At 38.0% G+C, this 19163-nt stretch overlaps 1 long non-coding RNA gene across 1 annotated transcript; it reads right to left on the bottom strand.

The window, feature by feature from the left end:
• Window positions 1-205: 205 nt before the first annotated feature.
• Window positions 206-12520, bottom strand: LOC146444997 (uncharacterized). Its single transcript, XR_014851012.1, has 4 exons — window positions 12369-12520; window positions 2547-2682; window positions 1398-1587; window positions 206-297 (listed from the first exon to the last, which is right to left on the bottom strand). It is a non-coding gene; the product is annotated as an uncharacterized LOC146444997 (long non-coding RNA).
• Window positions 12521-19163: the final 6643 nt, after the last annotated feature.

Below are 19163 nucleotides of genomic sequence, written 5' to 3' on the forward strand. Positions count from 1 at the left end.
AGGCTGTACATGAAATATAATAATAGACTTGATTTTATTGCTGAATAACAGTAAGTGCAGTGCAATATAGAAACAATTCTGGCAATTGTTTAAAGCCCAGCTGAGCAGGACACCATCAGAAAGGTGCTGACAGCACCGTTGACATCGATGGGTTTTGATGAAGTCTCTGTGATATGAATAACTCCACTTACTACTCACAGCTACTGTCGCAGTGTCAGTGTATCCAGACACAGGTAACTCCTGTGCATCACTGATTGTCAGCAGGTGTCAGGGATTTTCAGAGGAGACCCAAAGCAACTGGCAGCAGATCACATAACATATTTGAGAAAAAAAAGTAGGTCACACCCTAATGCTCCTTCCAAGCTCTCCCACCCCTCCCTCACCCTCCCCAGCCCATGAATGCTATCTGCTGGAAAAATCAACAATTGGACCCACAAAAGCAAATAATGCTGAGCTAAAGGAAATTAATTAGGATGGTGTGTCAGCAGTAAGTGTCTAGAGAGTAATCTTGCCTTAAGAGTTGCTGCTCCTTGACTGCAAGTGAGCTGACTGCTGACTTGTCTAATAATTCTTCGGTGAACTGATACTGTGAACAGAACTGCCTTGAAATTCTCAGATATATTCCATAATAAGGAAATTTTGACTAGCTGAAATTAGGTATCTCCCTTGAGAATATAAGTATCATTGTGAAAAATTGATATGGTTTCTGGTCAAAATATAAATCCTTCCAGAATTTAAAAACAAGTTTAAAAAATAAAGGTCTTGCACGTGGCTGTACATGAGACTGAAATAGAAATGGGAAATAACATGTCTGAGAGAGCAAAGATTTTGTCTACTTCTCTCATTTCTCTGTTGGATACTCTCACTACTGACTCTTAGCAGAAGATGGCTGAGATTGTTTCAGGATGCTCTCCACAGTGTGCGAGGATGATTTTTTAAACACCAAAACATGACTTGAGTGAGAAAGACTATTGGCCACTTACACTACACAATAACAATATTTCCCCTCCTAGGAGTTGCAAGGTTAATTGTAATGAATACTGAATTACATGAGGCCACAGATTTCATGCACCAGCTCAAGGCTATATTTGAGTCTAAACCTGCCCTGTATCTTCACTCCACAGAGGTGCAGGTAGCTGCCTATTCAGCTGTGAGCTGGAACTGACGTGTCAGACCCACTGGAGCAGAATCCTTGGAAATTAGCTAACCTTTAGCGAGGACACTGTCCTGTGCCTGCCTGTGGTGTAAAGGGTTTCTGCCTAGGGTTTCATCTGTCTTTGTAGTCATTTTGTGTGACTGAATAGACTTTTTCTTAGCTTTTTAAAGAACATCAAAGTACACTAAAGATTAATCGTCTGCATAGCACATGGGATATGGAAAATTATTTTTCTGCTCACCTCTAGGAAGACAATGAAAAAATTAACTTTTTCCTCCTTTTTCTAAGTCCTGTCCTAGTCTTCCAATTGCCACACTGCTGTACATGAAAATGTAACATCAAAGATTGTTTGACAACTAGACATATGTTTTTGTGTTTGATAGACTCCAGTGGATTGTATTTCAACAACAGAAAAGATCACCTTCATTTGTCTGTGAAATTTTTAACATATGAGAAGTGAGAATTTTCATTATTTTGCAATACTCCCAATTGTTGTTGTGACTGATAGGAAAAAGGAGCTAGAATCTCCAGAACAATCTTCCCTTCATAAACTTGTTTCTTGCATTTCTGATTAACACGTTAGTGCTAATTAAATATGCAACTCAGCATGATGCATGGGAAATTAGCACAATCATTCCAACATTAAAAATACAGTGAAAATTTATTTCACTGTCTTACTAAACTGATACTTGTTCAATATATAACAGTAACATAACCACAAATTTTAAGGGTATATCACATTTGCAAAATTAAATCTTCATATGCAGCAAACCTGTTTTATTTGAACAAATGAACTTTGCACATGTTAAAAGAATTCTTCTAAAAGCATTTGAGACGTTACAGGGCATAAAACATTCATTCATAAAAATCCACTTAGACAAACAATGTGCTGGTTTTGGCTGGAGTGGAGCTAAATTTATTCACAGTAGCAGGTATGGGGCTGTGTTTTGGGTTCGGCTGTGTGTTGGAAACGGTGTTGATAATTCTAGATGTTTTGCTTATTACTGAGCAGCTCTTAGTCTCAAGGCCTTTTCTGCTTCTCACCCCATCCCATCCCATCAGTGAGGAGGCAGGGGGTGCACAAGGGCTTGGGAGAAAGCACAGGCTGGACAGCTGACCCCAACAGACCCAAGGGATATTCCAGACCATGTGGCATCATGCTATATATTATACTGGCAATAAACTAGGGGGAAGGGTGGCTGGAGATCACGCCTCTGGGACTGGCTGGGCATCACTTGATTGATGGTGAGCAATTGTTTTCATTTCAAACACTTGTCTTTCCTGGGTTTTATTTCTTGCTCTTTTTTTCTTTTTTTCTTTTTTTTTTTTTTTTTGGTCACTGAGAATGAAATTCTCTACTGCAAAAAAGGCAGCCACTTAGAGCACTCACAAAGTAGGGGATGTCAGTCAGTTCTTAGTCCTCCTTGGTCTCATGCCCCATTGCAGTGTCCAAAGCAGGAGGCTGCAGAACCAGTAGACACAGACACTGGTAGCTTCTTTGGAAGCAGTGGCAAAATGCTAGAACCCTGGGGCAAGAAGGATGATGAAAAAGAAAGAATGTAATTCAGAAGCTCAGTTGTCAGACTACTTAACAAGCATTGGAGACAGTGTGCTGGGATTCCCATTTCTTAGGCAGTGGAGGGATTTGGCATTCAGATGATGTTTGGATGTTTGGTACCCACTGGCAGTGACTAGAGGGCTCAAACTCAAGAGTGCCTGGCACCCAGCTGAGGGGCTTTCCTGATACTCCTTCTGAGAGGAAGCATAAGAGGCCTGTGTAGACATTCTGAGTCCCCTGGATCCACACATCAAAGCAGGGATTCACCCCACTGCACACTGGGCATTGTAGTGAGGAAATCACATACAGGAGCTTAGCTGTCCTCTGGGGGTCATTCAAATGTTCAGTCAGATGAAACCTATCTCGGCTGGTTGACAAAAAAACTCAGTGAAGATAAATAGGCTTCTAAATTAGGAGCTCCAGCTTGCTTACTAAAATTAAGATGAATCTGAATCCAAATCCTGAGATACTGAAATGCTTAAATAAGAAGTATTTAATGAGGTGCTTTGATCTCTCCCTTACACTTTCAGTGCCTCCGTTTTTCACCTGTAAAACAGGGATAACACAATTCTGTCTTGCAAAAAAATGGTGAAGTTAATTCAAGGGTATAATTCAAGGATCGAGGTATTAGCTTCCTCACCTGAATAAGAGAAGTGAGCACAGCTCTCCTGAAGATGAGAGCAAAATACTTCTAAGGAAGAAAAAAACAAAGCTGAAAGAAAAGCCTTAAGACGAGCACTGGTTTCTTATTGATAATCTCTTTGTTGAAAGAGCAAGACAGAAAAGCACAGAAAGTTTTGATTTTTCTGTTTAAGAACTATGTTTCAGAGAAGCTGAAGAACACATCTGTTCCTTCTCAGTCTTAAGGAGGAAGCTTTAACCCAGAGTTTTGGAAATACACATTTTTAACACTTAGATGATGGCTGCGGTATTATGTTTTAGGCTTTTTTATGTCCAGCTGTTTTCACTGATACTGGTACTCATTTCATACACCAGTGTTTCATTCTTGCTTTCCTCTTTAAAGAACAGGTGACTGCTTAATATTTTTCCTATATCCAATTGCAAAACACCCATGATCAACGAAATAATTTTAAATGACACAGTTTCCATAGATATGTTCTCACAGCTTTACAGCTACAGAACTTTGTGACCCTGGATGGAAAATAGCTGGAGGAGGTCTGGCTACAAAATTTCCTCTGTAGAATTTATACTCTGAGGACAGTGGAAAAAAAATTACATTGAACCATTACAAAGAGATTAGAGCAATAAACAAAAAAGCCAAACAAACAAACCAAAAGAAGATGAATTGGGAGTTGATGAAACATTACCTCTAAACATTGTCACTTTGATAGTGAATTTTTAATTTAAAATGTAAAAACAAACCCCAAAGAACACAAAACCACAAAAAACCTTGCTAAGGACTGAATTTAATTATATATTTATAAACACATCTAAGTTTTTTTAAGAAGTAAAAGCCTCCACTCCTTTTTCTCTGACTTGCTTCATGGGGAAGGCTTTCTGGTCTGTGGTAATTAGGTTCCACTTACATGGACTGAATTATATGATAAAATTCCAAAGAAACTATCAGACAAAATGTACCAGCAACAGAGTGTACTAGTAAAGCAGAAAAGTAAAATAAGAAGATATACCTTATGAATTTTCTAAGAAGATCAATGATTTTGAATTTCTATCTAACTTCCCTTAAACACTTATCAGAAAATAAGTGCTTTAATCCATGCAAATTACCTCCTATAGGCTCATCTTTTAATAAAAAAATATTACTTTTACATCTGATTTTCACTGCATTTATTTATATATTTCTGCCGTCTAGTTACTGATATTGAAGGTTTTGAAAGGACAAAAAGCTTCACTAGAAGAGACTTGAGATGTTTTTTTCTGTTGCCTAGAGATACATATTTTTACTTTGAAAAAGCTATATCCTAAGCCAGTAAAATCACCAGAAGTTTTGTCACAGGTGCTAGTGGATACAAGTGCCTTCCTGAGGGTCTCTAATTCTGAAGATAGATGAAATACTAAACAGACAAATAATCTGGTGTAGCATCATAGTTTCTATATCCCAGTTCCTTCTGTATATCATAAGACTTTGTCACAGTTACTACAAATAGGTATAGAGGGTCACTAATTTTAAAAATCCCTTACGACCTCTGACTTCAACTTTAAGTTTCAATGATTGCTAGTTTAAATTTATGCTGATGAACCATAAAGATGATGTAACAGGAAAACTATGACATCATGATTTTTTTACAAAAGGGCTTTTATGAGAAAACAGTCACATGAAAATACATTTACTTATGGAATGTTTCTCTCCTCTTATCAGAAAGGGCATAGCCTATCCTTTCAGCCTTCTTTCCAAATTGCTTCTTATAAACCTGACAAGTGTGTGTGGCCATATTTATGTGCCCTATGTTGCATAATGTATTGCTATTATTCTCAACCTTTCTTACAAAAAAAGAAAATTATAATTACTTACTCTAAGTTTGAAATCTTCTATAACTGCTTTGGAAGTTTTTGTTTCACTGGTTTGTATCATTGGTATTTATCTAACTTGACTTTTTTATCAGTACATGAGATGTTTTGTCTGAGCTAGTGGTAATCTGTTGTCTGTAATTTCGCTACATTAAATGACAAGACACGGAAACCCAAATGGGCAACTATTCACATTAATCTTAGATACATATTCCGGAATGGGATGGGCATTAGAGATGTTTTTTAGCTCATTATAACCAGCACCAGCAGAGATAAGTAATATGAGTTTCTGCTCATTTCCACATACTAAATTCCAGACCTGAACTGACCAAAAAAAGAAGTCACCATTCAAAGAGCAGTTTCAAAGCACCTCATATAAAATTATTAAATAACTTTTGCCAGGGAGAAAAAACTCTTCTCAACTATTAACTTAGCTGAAGTTTCCTTGACTTGATTTTTTAGTCTGAGAAATTTTCTTGTAATCAAAGGGTTTGGCTATGACAAAAGACAATGTTCTACTTGGGTCTTTTTAATTAAATGGCTCATTCCATAAAACACAAACACTTTACAGAGAAATAAGTTAATCTAGTACACCTAATTAAGCATTATATATTGGAGCCATGCATCAGTGATTTGAGTTATATCAATGGACCATTTCATTTATCGAGGCTGACAGCACAAGTTCTTGAATACAGTGATAAATGACTTCCCTTCAAGGGAATGATACTTCACCTTGGCAGCTCTCTCTCTTTTTTTAATACTTTAGAGACAGCTAAGAGTGATCAGGTCATAAGCATCCTAAACAGGCACTCTTCCATTTGGTTAGGTTCTGCAGTCTATCTCCCTCACTAAACTCTTCAGGGTTGCCTAGAGGTGACCACGATTTCCCATTCTCTCTGGTCTTTACAGTAGGATTCTATTCAAGAGCAAATTTGTTCGATCATTTGTATAGCCATCATGTCTCTTTTGAAGCAATTTTGAAGAATAAAAACAACTCTGATTTCTTGAGACATACAGCTGGCTCTGTTTAATGTTGATAAGCTCATATCTCAGGCCAGGGTGGAATCTATGCACTAAATAGTGTTGAAGAAGCATTTATTTCTCCTCTTTTGCTTTTTTTGAGAATATGGAAATATGTAGTTCTGCCTGAACTCATTTAATTCAGTGAAATAAAACATAAATCACATTGATAAAAAGGAATGTATTGTAGCTTCCTTAAAGGAACTTCTTTGGATGAAATACAGCAACTAATCTCTTAACTACATTTTTCATTCACCTTCAATTTTTTATTTTCCTCACTTGTGCAGGACACTTTCCAGGAAGGTGTTAAATTTTTACAAAAGACATTAAATGCAAAACTACTATTCACTTGTGATTTTTGATGGAAGCTGCAATTTTGTTTCTGCGTGTTTTTATTTTGATTTATAGGCTGTACCTTTGGCCAGGTTATCTAATCTTGGATACAAGTGATATACATACAAGTCAATACAAGTCATTGTAGATTGTCCTACTGAGGAATAAGCAAACTAAATGTCTGGCTTAGGAAAGACTTGGAAATGCTTCTTTTCTGTCCTTTTACAGTATTTAGGAATAATAACTACACAATTGTTTTTGAAAACCCTCTGGCTTCTCTTAAAATTGTTTTATCCTCTTGCAAATCAAATTCCTCTTATCTGAAGTTGTTCTATAATAAAAGTTCTTAATGCTCTCAAACTGAAAGCGTGCCTGGATTGTGCAAGCAGTTGGAGCATTTGGCTCATTTTAGCTGAGTTGCCCAGGATACTGCAGGATGTTCCATCCATTTCAGAGGGGCATCCATCTCTCTTAAACCTTGCTTTATATCCTTTACTCCTTGGTATAGGTCTCAAAATCTTCGAGATTCTCAAAAGGCACAAGATGCTCAAGGTCAGGCAAGAATCTGTTTAAGTCCAGGTTGGACGTAGCTTTGAGAGACCTGGCCTAGGTGAGGGTGGCCCTACTCTTGACAAGTGGTTTGGAGAGGAAAATCGTGACAGAAAAATTATGATCTTTAAATCCCCTTCCAATCCAAAGCATTCAATGATTCTATGATTCTTCTTTCACAGGTTTACCTCTAAATATTTAGAAATACTTCCAGAAATGTAGTACCTTCTACATTGTGGATTGCAAAGAAGTGCTATGTTTATGTGCATTTTAATCTTGGCTCTTTGAAGTGTCTCCTGATGTGTTGAGAACCAATAAGGTGTTAATAAAAGAGAAAGCTATTCTCTCTAGTTTTGTGTATGTTGCTGCTTGACTGTGAGACACAGAAAATCTCCAAGAAACTATCATTTTCTAGACAAAACCAGTCTTCATCCAGCTATTTCAGGAAAGAGCATAATCAGTCATTGAAACCACAGGCTCAGGCAAGAAGCTTCCCAATACTGATAGAAAAAAGGAGTGATTTCTCTTATACTGTATCAAATTTTGGCAGGATTCTAGGTTTCATATATGCTCAGAAATATTTATTTTCTTAACTTTCTGCATGTCAGTGGGATAGACAGCCCAGAGGAATGGCACTCCTAAAGCTGGTCCCACTGGGAGATGCAATAGAGTGCCTTACATTGTGAAGCAGCATTGTCCTCAGTTGTTCCTCTGATTACTTCAAATGACTCTATATTAATTTTCACAGCTGTAGCACATGTGGTGATCCTCTGCACTGTGTCTGGTTAGGATTCAGCTTTCCTTATTGCAACCCATATAGTGCTGTGTTTTCCATTGGTACCAAAACTGTGTTGATACCACACCAATGTTACAGCTGCTGCTGAGCAGTATTTCACAAGTGCTGATGCCTTTTCTTTATCCCACTCTGACCCCTCAGTGAGTTGGTTTGGTGTGGGCAAGCATCATCTGCAAATTGTCATTCATGTTCTACGTCTGAAAAGGAGGTTAAGTACAATTTTACATTTCTATAATTATTCCAGTTTTCAGCAGAAACATGTATAGAGGACTTAAAGAGAATATTTATGCTTGAGAATAGGAACAGAAAAAAGTTGCCCCAGCTGGTCAGCAGGAGCAGTGATATTGACACAGTAGTCAACATGACTGTTTTTGCTGGAGACTACATCAGGTCAGGAGCAGAGCTGCACTAATGGAGGCATACTGCCCTCAAAACCTGGTCCAGGGTACTTTGCATTTCTGCTCTTCCCTACAAGGTCAGGGCTCATGGAAATATGGCCCACCACATGTTGCAAACATCTCCTTACCTACCCAGGAACTGCTAGAACATATGCAGGAACACTGATAGGTTCTTACAAGTATGTTTGAAATAATTACCCCAGGATATGTAAATTTAAAGCTTTTTAGGCTTCACACATGGCCTTTTTAGCCTGCTGTAGTGCCTTCAAAGTGTGGTTGGACTGTAATAAATGCAGTATTCTAAAATGGTATGGGTGGGTCAGTTAAGGCATTACATTAGTCTTGCAAAGATGAAGAGAAACATGTATAAAACAACTCTCTCTGTATGCACATTACAAAATATTCTTCTAAGGAAGAGTTAATAGAAGATGCCCAAGTAGCCTGACCTGGGAACAGTATCATATCCACACACAGGCAACTGTACATGTACACTGTATGTGCATTAAACTTTGAAAGATCTTTTAAGAGTTTTTGTCTTAAATTAGACCACAGCTACCATGCACAATTGGCAAGTATCTGATGTGTGAAATCAGCCGTCTGCAAGATCTAAGACAAAAGGAAAGCTGAGACAAATTGAGCTCTGTTGGCCTCTCCAGTCTGATTAGTCCATGCTGTCACTTGAAGTGAAGCTGGATCCTTGGATGTCATTCTTCTGTTGTCTTACACAGTGATGTTAGATATTTCTGCTTGTTCCCATTAGTGCCTCCTTGGAATCATAATTAATTTATATTAGCAAAGACAATTTCCATTTGCTGTGGCAGTTCTCCAGCTCCCTCAGGCTTTTCAAATAATAATAAATTATCTAAATAAGAGGTATTACTTCACTTCTGTAACAATGTTTCACATTTTGAGGGTCCCTAAACCTATCCAGTAATGCATGTTTAACGAATTGGAATTCAACTAGCCTGATAGTCCTCACCCATATTCCTAATGTGGCTGTACTTCAGTGACTTTTTTTTTTCCTTGCAGTGATGTGCCAATCCACTGATCATAACAAGCTATATTTGGAGACCTACACATGCTCTTGCTGGGAGGATTAAAAGGGTGAATTTATAGCATCCCATTTGGATGGCAGAACCCATTTTTCATACTTGTGTGCACATACAAATGATTAAGAGAAAAAAAACCCCATGTTCTATCCTCTTAGCTACAGTCAAATTCAATGATTAGTGTCCCGAATCCATTCTGTCAAATGAACTTAGCATCATTGCTCCATAGCTCATAGTTCATCTTATATATTTAATAAATGTTTTGTTGTTGGCAGAAAAAGTGAGGGAAAATGCAAATTGATTGTTGGAAATGATCTGTTGATCTTGTATTTGGGGTTTAACCCAAGCAACTAATTTATTTTTTTCTTAGATGTTCAATACTGGAAGTCCTGCATGCATAGATTCATTCATTTCATGCTTCAACACTATTGGCAACTGTCAATAATTGCTACCATTTAATTTTCTAGATTTGTCCGTTTTAAGGGTTGTAGTTTGGCAGCCCTGTGAAATAAGCTTGAGAGTCTTGTGCTCTGTTATCTCTCATTTCTGCAGAACCCAAAGTACTACAGCAGCTGAAGTGATTAATAAGCCTGGTGACAGTCTCTCCATGAGCTAATGAGTAGAATAACCTCAGGAACCAGGGATTTGCCTTTTCTTCAAAATGGATGTTAGATAGTTGCATGAACAGCAGTCCCAGCTTTATTGTACCTTGCATGGGTAACACTGATTGAGCTTACAGATCGTGCAGCTGTTTGGGTGCATCTTTTGCCTCATTTGCAAGCTGGGGATGAAGGGATTGAGAACAGCCCTGAGGCGAAAGACTTAGGGGTGCCAGCTGACAAAAAGCTCAGTGTGAGCCACCCACATGCCCTTGCAGCCCAAAAGGCACCCTTCATCCTGGGCTGAATCAGAAGCGGTGTGGCCAGAAGGGTGAGGGAAGGGTTTCTGCCCTTCCATTCCTCTCTGGTGAGACCCCTCCTGCAGTGGTGTATCCAGCTCTGGGACATTTAGCACAGGAAAGACATGAACCTGTTGGAGTGGGTCCAGAGGTGGGACACAAAAATTATGAGAGGGCTGGAACATCTGTCCTGTTCAAACCAGCTGAGACAGCTGGGCTTGTTCAGCCTGGAGGAGAGGAGCTTCCAGGGAGATTTTATTGAGGCCTTTCGGTACTTAAAGAGAACCTACTAGAAAGATGAGGACAGACTGTAGCAATAGGGCCTGTAGCAATAGGACGAGGGGCAATGGCTTTACACAAAAAGAGTTTGGTTTTGACTAGATATAGGGAAGCAAGTTTTTACTATGAGGGTGGTGAAACAGCAGAATATGATGCTCCATCCCTGCCAACATTCAAAGTCAGGGCAGATGGTACTCTGACAACCCTGATCTAATGGAAGATGTCCCTGCTCACTGCAGGGGGGTTGGACTAGATGACTTTCAAAGGTCCTTTATAACTCAAACTATTGTATGATTCTTGCAATCTCTTCAGCCTCCTGTTCCTAGAATCATGTACCTCAGTCCATGCAGGTTTATAAACGCTGCATCCAAGCCTGCACTCCACGTCATCCTCTACCTAAAGGATGAAAAGGCAGTTATTTTCCTAAGACACAGCAGACATGCACTGCAGACAAAGCCTGTGTCAAGCTGCCAGTGTATTCTGATGAGATTATATAAATTCTCCAATGTTTTAGCTTTCCTCCAGAGGCGGATGGGTAGAGGATCCACCCTAACGTTTCCATTCAGCCAGCTCAGGATAAACTAACAGCTGACATTCTTTGCAGTGATTCTGCAGAGAACCAGACCTTCTGCCTTTATCTGTGTGCATATATGGAAGGATGGAAAACATAAAAATATGTATGTGTAGCTATGGAGGAAGACAAGGTGACAATATGTATAAGGAAGTTTGAGTGCCTGCTGGATGCAAGAAAAATAAACCCTATATGTATATAAATAGCAGGGGGAGATTAATATGAGTAGAGCTTGGTCTTTGCAGATTTATTGTTACTCAACTAAGAAAGACAGGCTCCTGTTTTAAATGGAGATGGATGATGCAATGTTTTTTTGTTTGTTTGTTTTTGTTTAGGTCTTTATTCTTGTCCTTTTTCCTGTCTTGCATCAAGTGTAAAAACATACTCTCCACATGAGATGTGCTTATGCAAGACAGATCATGAACCACAAGATTTCAGACTGGGAGAGGTGCTCACTTTTTCCATGAGGTGCAACATTACATTGTTTCCCTGATACAGATCTTAACATTTGTCTCATAAGCTCACCACATGGGAAAGTAAGTCTCCCACCAAGGGGAAGAGGAATTTATCACAACACGAAGGCACGAGCTGAGTGATAAAGAAGTCCTTTAAAACTCCTTCAACTTCCTGCCTGATCCCAAATCTACACAGCTGTACTATTCTGTGGTTTCAGCTGTTCAGACACTTTTTAAAAGTGCAGGCTCTCACACTGAAAAATGCCAGTGTTTCAACTCTAGAAGTTCAAATGTCATGAATTTGACTACAGATAAAACTGAAAAACTTGGACTAGAAATAATGAGAAAATATCTTCACTGTGCATTATTGCCTTGCAGTTTTTGCAGTATCGGAGCACACTTTTATCATTTCTCCCAATTGGACTTGAAATACGGTTCGATACTTTGTAAGACCTTTTATTTTTTCTCAACTAAAAAATATAGCCACGGTTTTGAGGACCTGCAGTTTAAAAAAAAAAAATCCCGAAGTCACAAAACTTAAAATGAAATAACAAAAATGGGCAACACTGGACCATACAACATGAAAGCTGTCCAAGTTCAAAAAGATCCATTTTCAAATGTCTAGAAAGAGAAGAATGGAACAACGAGTACAAGGGTGCCAGTAATGAAAAAGTGCAGTTACTTAGGAAGGAGACAGAAGTAATTTTGGGTTAACCAAGGACAAATCCTGATTTTAGCACCCCTGAGTGCTCTGCAGGTAGCTCATCCCTGCTTCACCCTTGAATGATTCAGGTCTCAATTGCTCATCCTTTCCCATACCTGCCTGTCAAAGCCTGATTCTTCCAATGCAGCTGCTGCTCTGTGATTCTCCCCCATCCTCCAATCTCTGCCTCTCCCCTGTTTCTGCAGAACTTCATTTGTTTTCCAAAACTTGTATGTGATTGGATGCTCATGATCCCTCAGATTGCAAGGCCAAGCTGACAGGGAATTATTGCCTATTATTAATGTTTCTATTTAAGGGATACACAAATAACATGATGTGTATTTCCCTTAGTCTCCATACATTTGAATATATATACAATATTTTCATACATACACCTAAAAATGCTTCTAGTAATCTATTTAGCTCTAGGTATTTTTACCTATTGCAATGGTGGGAAATTCAAAATAATAATATTAAAAAACCCAGCCATGTGGACAGTATATATCAACAAATATACATGGAAATCTAAGGTCATTACATCTTTAATGGAAACTGTAGTACATGAGGAGACTTACACCCAACACTAAAATATGATAATTTATAAAGGTAGCAAGGTTTTTGAAGGTGGTCTTATTTGTTCTTGAAAATGGGAAAATAATAAAAAATTAAGAGACTGGGAGAAAATATTAGTCTTCAGCAATTCACTCATTTTTTTCTCCTTCTAGGGCCTGGTATGAAAAATTTAAAACTCTGTGAAACATTTGAAAAACAAAAATCTCAATATATTGCATTTGGTTTGATGAATCTGTATTGACATGTCCAAGCTTTGCAATTCTAAGCCTTGCAAAAAATTTCTATTTCTTACAAAATTAGCTTTCTTTTTTTACTTTAAAAATCAACATGAAGACACTAATTTTTTTAATCAGTTAATCTGTTTCAGAAATACTGTAGCAGACAAAATACATGTAAGTGCACAAAGTCAGGTTAACTGTAGATATATTCGTCTATGTATATGTGTTGTTAGTGTAATACATTTTAAAAGTATGTTAACTTGTTTCATAATAATATAACGTCTGTGTACAGATTAAATTATATATCATTCAATTCTAAATCTGAAAGAATTAAATACAGTTTAAGAATTAAATAACAATGACATATGTTCTAATTTTGTTCTTAAAAAACCTTTTTTTTTTAATTAAGCTATTTTTCATTAAACCTAGTAGCTGTGGGGAAGCCAAGTGGCAGAAAGCTAAAGCTGTGCCAAATCTAAAAAAAGAGGAAGGGGAAAGACACAAAGAATTACAGGCTCATCAGTCTCAAATTTAGCCTAGGCAAAACAATGAAACAGCTGGTATGAGGTTTGACTAATAAGAAAGTAAAGAAAGACATTATAACTAATGGCAAGCAATATGGAATCATGGAAAACAGATTTCTGCTAACTAACTTGTTTAGATTAAAATAATATTCAGATGGATGCAAATAATAATGTACAGTAATGTAATAAAGTGTACACAAATTTGCCTTTGAATTCTACTTGATTCTACTGGGGCAATTATTTAAGTGGCATAAATAGCTCACAGGAAATACATGGGATGTGCTGTCTGTAGGTGCCACACAGTAGTTCAGAGGTCTTGGTTCTTGTCCTTTTCACAGCTCAGTGTTTTCATTCATGTCCTATGTGAGCAAAATGAAGCAAACCAAAACAAATCAAAACAAACCCATAAAACTATTACCAATCCTCCATATGGAGGAAACAGAAAGATTGAAAAAAATATAAATAATGGATGACATGAAGAATTGTGTGTTTCTTTATCTAAGTAGGTCATAAGTGAAGACTTTTTACCTGGAGATGGAAAGTTCTGAGTACGAGAACAAAGAGTGAAAGCTGCACTTCGCTGAGGGGACTCTACCTTTGAAGCACTAACTAACTTTGAGAGACTCATGGATGCATATTTCCCCCCTTTTCATGACAGCAATCCCCTCCAGCTCCTCTCATAGAGGATTTCTGGTAGTTCCCCCTTCCCAGAGGCTCAGATAAGCGACCTTTCTGCAGCAGGCATAGCTATAACACTATCCAGAGGCTGAAAATTGTATCTAAAACATAGAAAATAGGAATTAGACTCTCATTTTTCAACCAAAGTGTGAATAATACTTGTAAATAATACTTCAGTGTATTCAGTGATGATTTCTCTGAAAAGTTAAAATTAAGGCTGCTTGCAATTTAAACACTGAATTTGGTCAAAGAATTCCTAGGGGTCTATGCTGTGTAAGAGGTCAGTCTACCTTGTCACAGTAGGGTGACAATTCCTCACCTTATAAATATGAATGATAATACCCTCTGTGTGTTTCTTAAAGCCCAGTATCTTGGATACATGATTACATAGCATTTTCATCTTCCTTTCAAAAAAATAATATGCAAAAAATTGTATAAAATTAGAGTCAAGATTAAGAAAGGAGAAGACAAATGGAGATAACTTTATACTTCCTATATTTTAAGAAATCTTGTAACTTCTAAGCCAATCCTAATTTTTTTTTTCTGAGCATTTCTTGACAGATCACAGACAGTTCCAGTTTTCTACATCTTCTATGCTGGCTCCCCCAGGCAGCAGTACTGATGTGCTTCTGCAAAGAATGTGTCAGATTTATCTATGTGAAGGCAAAACTCTGATTTTCAGTACAAGAGTCTCTTTCTTCAGTTCTTATTAAAGAACAAATGTATGAAATTATCAGGCCTCATCTTACTTTGCAGCTCTGCTTAATGGTATCAGGCTATTCTCTCCCCATATTTTCCTACTACATTGGGGGATTGCCGTAAGACTTTGTTGCATAGTTACTGCACTCTTTGAAATTTTTTCAGGGAGTCACTTAGCAAAAGAATTAGGTGTTCTGGGCTGATCTCTGGGTTGGTGCTTAGAGACTTTTTGACAGCATAAATACCCTTTATGTCTTTATATTTAGTCTCCTACTAAATATCATACTCTTGAAAGAATAGAAATTAATCCCATAATTAATGACACTATAACTATAGTATGAAAATTTAAAAGATAAGTAAAAACTACTGCAAGTGGACCCCCCACTTAAAGAGAGGTCTCAGTTATAACTTAGTTATAACTTCTAAAAACTGAAAAGCATTCTAATTTTCTCACTATTTTTCATTTGACATAGTCTGAATCTCTTTTATGTTGTGAAAGCTGAAACATTTCTTCTCCTCGAAAAGTGGTGTCTGGTCTTTCACAGCCTTTAAAAGTGAATGGCCTGTCACTGGAGCAGCTGTTTGTTAGTGCTCCTCCCTTTAACAATTAGAACTTTTAAAAAAAATTCTTAGAGAGAATCAGCTCAGAAGCAGCCCTGGTGTTTCTCTTGCCTTTTTTCAGCTTCCTTTTCCCCCTGCAAATGTAACAGGTAGGTGACTAATAGAAGAACACAGCCTTTGTGCTATGTGTAAGGCCATTAATTTGAGTCCCAGAGATGGATGGCTTTCCAATCCACTCTCCTTTGTTGTACTGCATCTGTGATTACCCTGGAGAATAAAAAGAATGAAGAAGTGGCTCCCTTGCCTCTCTTCTTTATTACTCCAGGTACAGAGTATCATTATCAGCCTTGGAGTTGATATAAGAAGAGCCCTCAGGTCAGTGAAAGTACAAGTAGTGAAGTGGTAGCTAAGATTCCTTTTGGGCCCTCCCTTCCCACATGACATCACCTGTGTAGTTTATTTCCAGTCACTTTCTCTGTCTAGCAGTCAACCAGGATTCAACAACCTGGAGTATATAAAAAAAAATTCTTAGTAATAATCAAACCTGGGCTTTCTATAATAATAATAAAAAAAATCAAATATTTTCTGGTTTCCTTGTATAACTTGGAATATTATCCCACTCCACCCTTCTCATTGCAAGCCTTCTGTTCCTCTACATTTGCAATTGTCAGAGACTGAAATAGTTAATGCCTCAAACATTGATATAAACTTTTGCTCATTATAACAAAAAGTGTATAAAAAAGCTACAATCAAAGAAGTCTCCATGAAGATACCTGACTGGGACTTTGGACTGAGTCAAACTGCTGAGATTAGATAAAGGGAAACCCTATTGTTCAGTCATGTCAGGCTGAGAGAAAGGTATACATCCACAAAGCCAAAGCCACCAGCTGTGCTGAGAATCATCCCTGGCTGAGTTTGGGGTGGGGGCAGAGCACAGCTCACAGAAGCCAGGTTCACACAAACTGGCCCAGCTGTGGAACCCCCAACCCCACCGGCCACATCCACAGGACTTTCATGTGAGAGGAGCTGAGGGGGAGTCACAATCCATCACAGACCCCCAAAGTGCACCCCAGAGGCCTTGCACCACAGGAGTGCAGGTGATGCAAGCAGAGTCTGCTGCTAGAGACTGCCCCTCCCCTGGGGGACATGCCTGGACATTGCCCCTGGCCTGAGTGTATATTAACCCATGGCATCCTGTGCTTTTGGGGGGACCACCACCACCAAGAAGACCGGCTGGAGAGGATCAACACAACATCGTTGGGATCCACGGATGGTGATATTTTCTCTTTCCCTCTTTCTGTCCCCCCCACCTCTTTTCCTGCTTCTCTTTTTCTCTCTTTTCCTCCCTCTCTCTCTCTCATATTTTCTATCAAATGAAACCCATACTATTGACTGGCATATGGTCTCATTTGCACCTTAATTCGGGCAGAGGTGTTTCCAAAGAACCTTAATATTTGGATCATAACAGCAATACAACGTCATTCCACATCCTTGACAAATTACACGCTCTTCACATCTCTACCCTTCCTTTTTGCTGTTACATTCTGAACCTGTATCCCCAAATATGTGTAAGGAAATATGAGCTGTAACCTGGGGAATGTTTTTTTGATGGATAGTCAAACTTGTCAGGAATGCTTGTGTAGCAAAATTACAGTTTTTATCATGTCTTTCAGCCATCACACTGAGTGAGAGAGATTTGTCCACCTCTGCTGCATCCTATTCAACAACAATTTTTTTTTAATGGTGTCTGTCCAAGTGGTTTACAATCACTTGTGGCCAGAATTTGGACACAATATTTTGTACTTGCAAAAGCATCACAGATTAGAATTGTGGGAAGAAGATCAGAAAAATGTAGGATTTTTACATATTTGCAGGATGGGACCTGAGGCAGACAGCAGGGAAAAGGAGCTTTGCAGGCTGAACGTAATACAGGGAGTAGTATGAAGATTGCTGATATTGAAGAGATGTCACATTGCTTGTAGGTTAGGGAATCTGTTTTTCAGTCATTCCTTTAACATGTTTTTTGGTTCCTATGGCAGTCTCTGTATCTGTACATAAGAGTCCACATTGAATCAACACTATTTATGCAGTAACTGAAGCAATAAATTCAGGTTCTGTGTTTATTGGGTTTGGGGTTGTTTTTACTCACTATGAGTACAAAGAACAAAAACAGAGCAAGGGACTAGATCTCATGATTTTTCTTTCATAGAAATAATTGTATTTTATAGATTTGTCTGAAACAAATCCTTTACTGAAACATGGAAAACTTCTCAGTTCCCTTAGAAAAGTCTTGAGTATTTAGGAATTGTCTGATTACTTTTGTGCTCATGGAGATGGTAAAAGCCTTCTTTAAAAATTTTATTCTTTTTATGTTTCACAGCCTTGAATAAGTACAGAGCCTACCAAAACCAGAACACGAACCTAGATTATGATTTCACTGAAACCAAGCAGTATTTTGGAGCAATAGGAAACAGAAAAAAAGGTGCTCCAATTCACTGTCTGTGATTTTGACACAGCACTTGATGGGTCAACAGAAAAGCTTCCAGGGGGTAGCAATTTGTCTTGAGCCAAAATGTAATTTTTTCTTTGTTTTTCAGAAAGATAAACCCCCTGATTTCTCAGTGTGATCCCAAATGATGTCTTTTGTTTACTTTTGAATTTATGTGACTATTTTAACTGAACTCTTAAATGTTAGAACAGTTTATAAAGGAAAACTCTTATTTTGAAGCACAAAGCAGAAAAGTTTCACTCCAAAAGATATCAGAATTAATACTGGAAACCTGTCACCATCCTTGATTATCTACTGAATTCAATCCATTTTCCATTACAGAACTATAAACTTGAGAAGTTTCCTATTTGTCAATGAAATATTACCATTTCCACCTTAAATATCCAAGGGAGCATTAATCACCAACTATTAGGAAATTAGTAATTAAAACACTCAGTCAAACTAAGAAATACCTAAGTCACAACAGTCCCTATCTGAGTTTTTCCACTTCATGGGAACTGTCATCAACAGCCTCAGTGGAAGGGAATACAATCCTGAATTATTCCTTCCATCTTTGGCTGAAAACTGAAGTGTTGTGGAAAAGCTTCATTGAAAGTGCTTATTCTGCAGTCATGTCTTGGAGGCAGAGGGGAGCCAGGATTTAGAGACTGGGACCTTCCAAGAGCATTATACAATGTGTTTGCTTTTGCATGTAAATTTTTTTTTCTGCATACTCCTGCATCTTTTATTTTCCTTTTTAATGAACCTATCAATTAGGCAGATGAAGCAAAAATAGCGTAATAGAAATAGTGAAGTTTTCAAATTCTTTAGTGAGGAATATACTTCCTTAGGGACGTGGCATAAAACCTTTCTCATTTTCAGGAACAGGAAAGTTATTAACTGTTTCTTGACTCCATGTAGCCATGGAAGTTTTTCCCTGTGCAAGAGCTGGAGTAGTAAACTCACTGAATCACAGCTGGCCAAGGATAAATATTTTAAGGTCCTGACCCATGATGGCTCTTTTCCTGTGACTGACAGCTCCATGGTAACTGTGGCCAGCAAAATATGAATTCATGTCCTTTTCTGCTGAGTGTCTTCACAGAAGTACATGGAGATAAAACAGAACTGAGTGGGAATGACATAGTGATCTACTGAATATTAAAACTGCTT

This window comes from Lichenostomus cassidix, chromosome 1, assembly GCF_008360975.1.
Source record: "Lichenostomus cassidix isolate B80296 chromosome 1, HeHo_3.0, whole genome shotgun sequence".
In the NCBI taxonomy this organism is placed as follows: Eukaryota; Metazoa; Chordata; class Aves; order Passeriformes; family Meliphagidae; genus Lichenostomus; species Lichenostomus cassidix.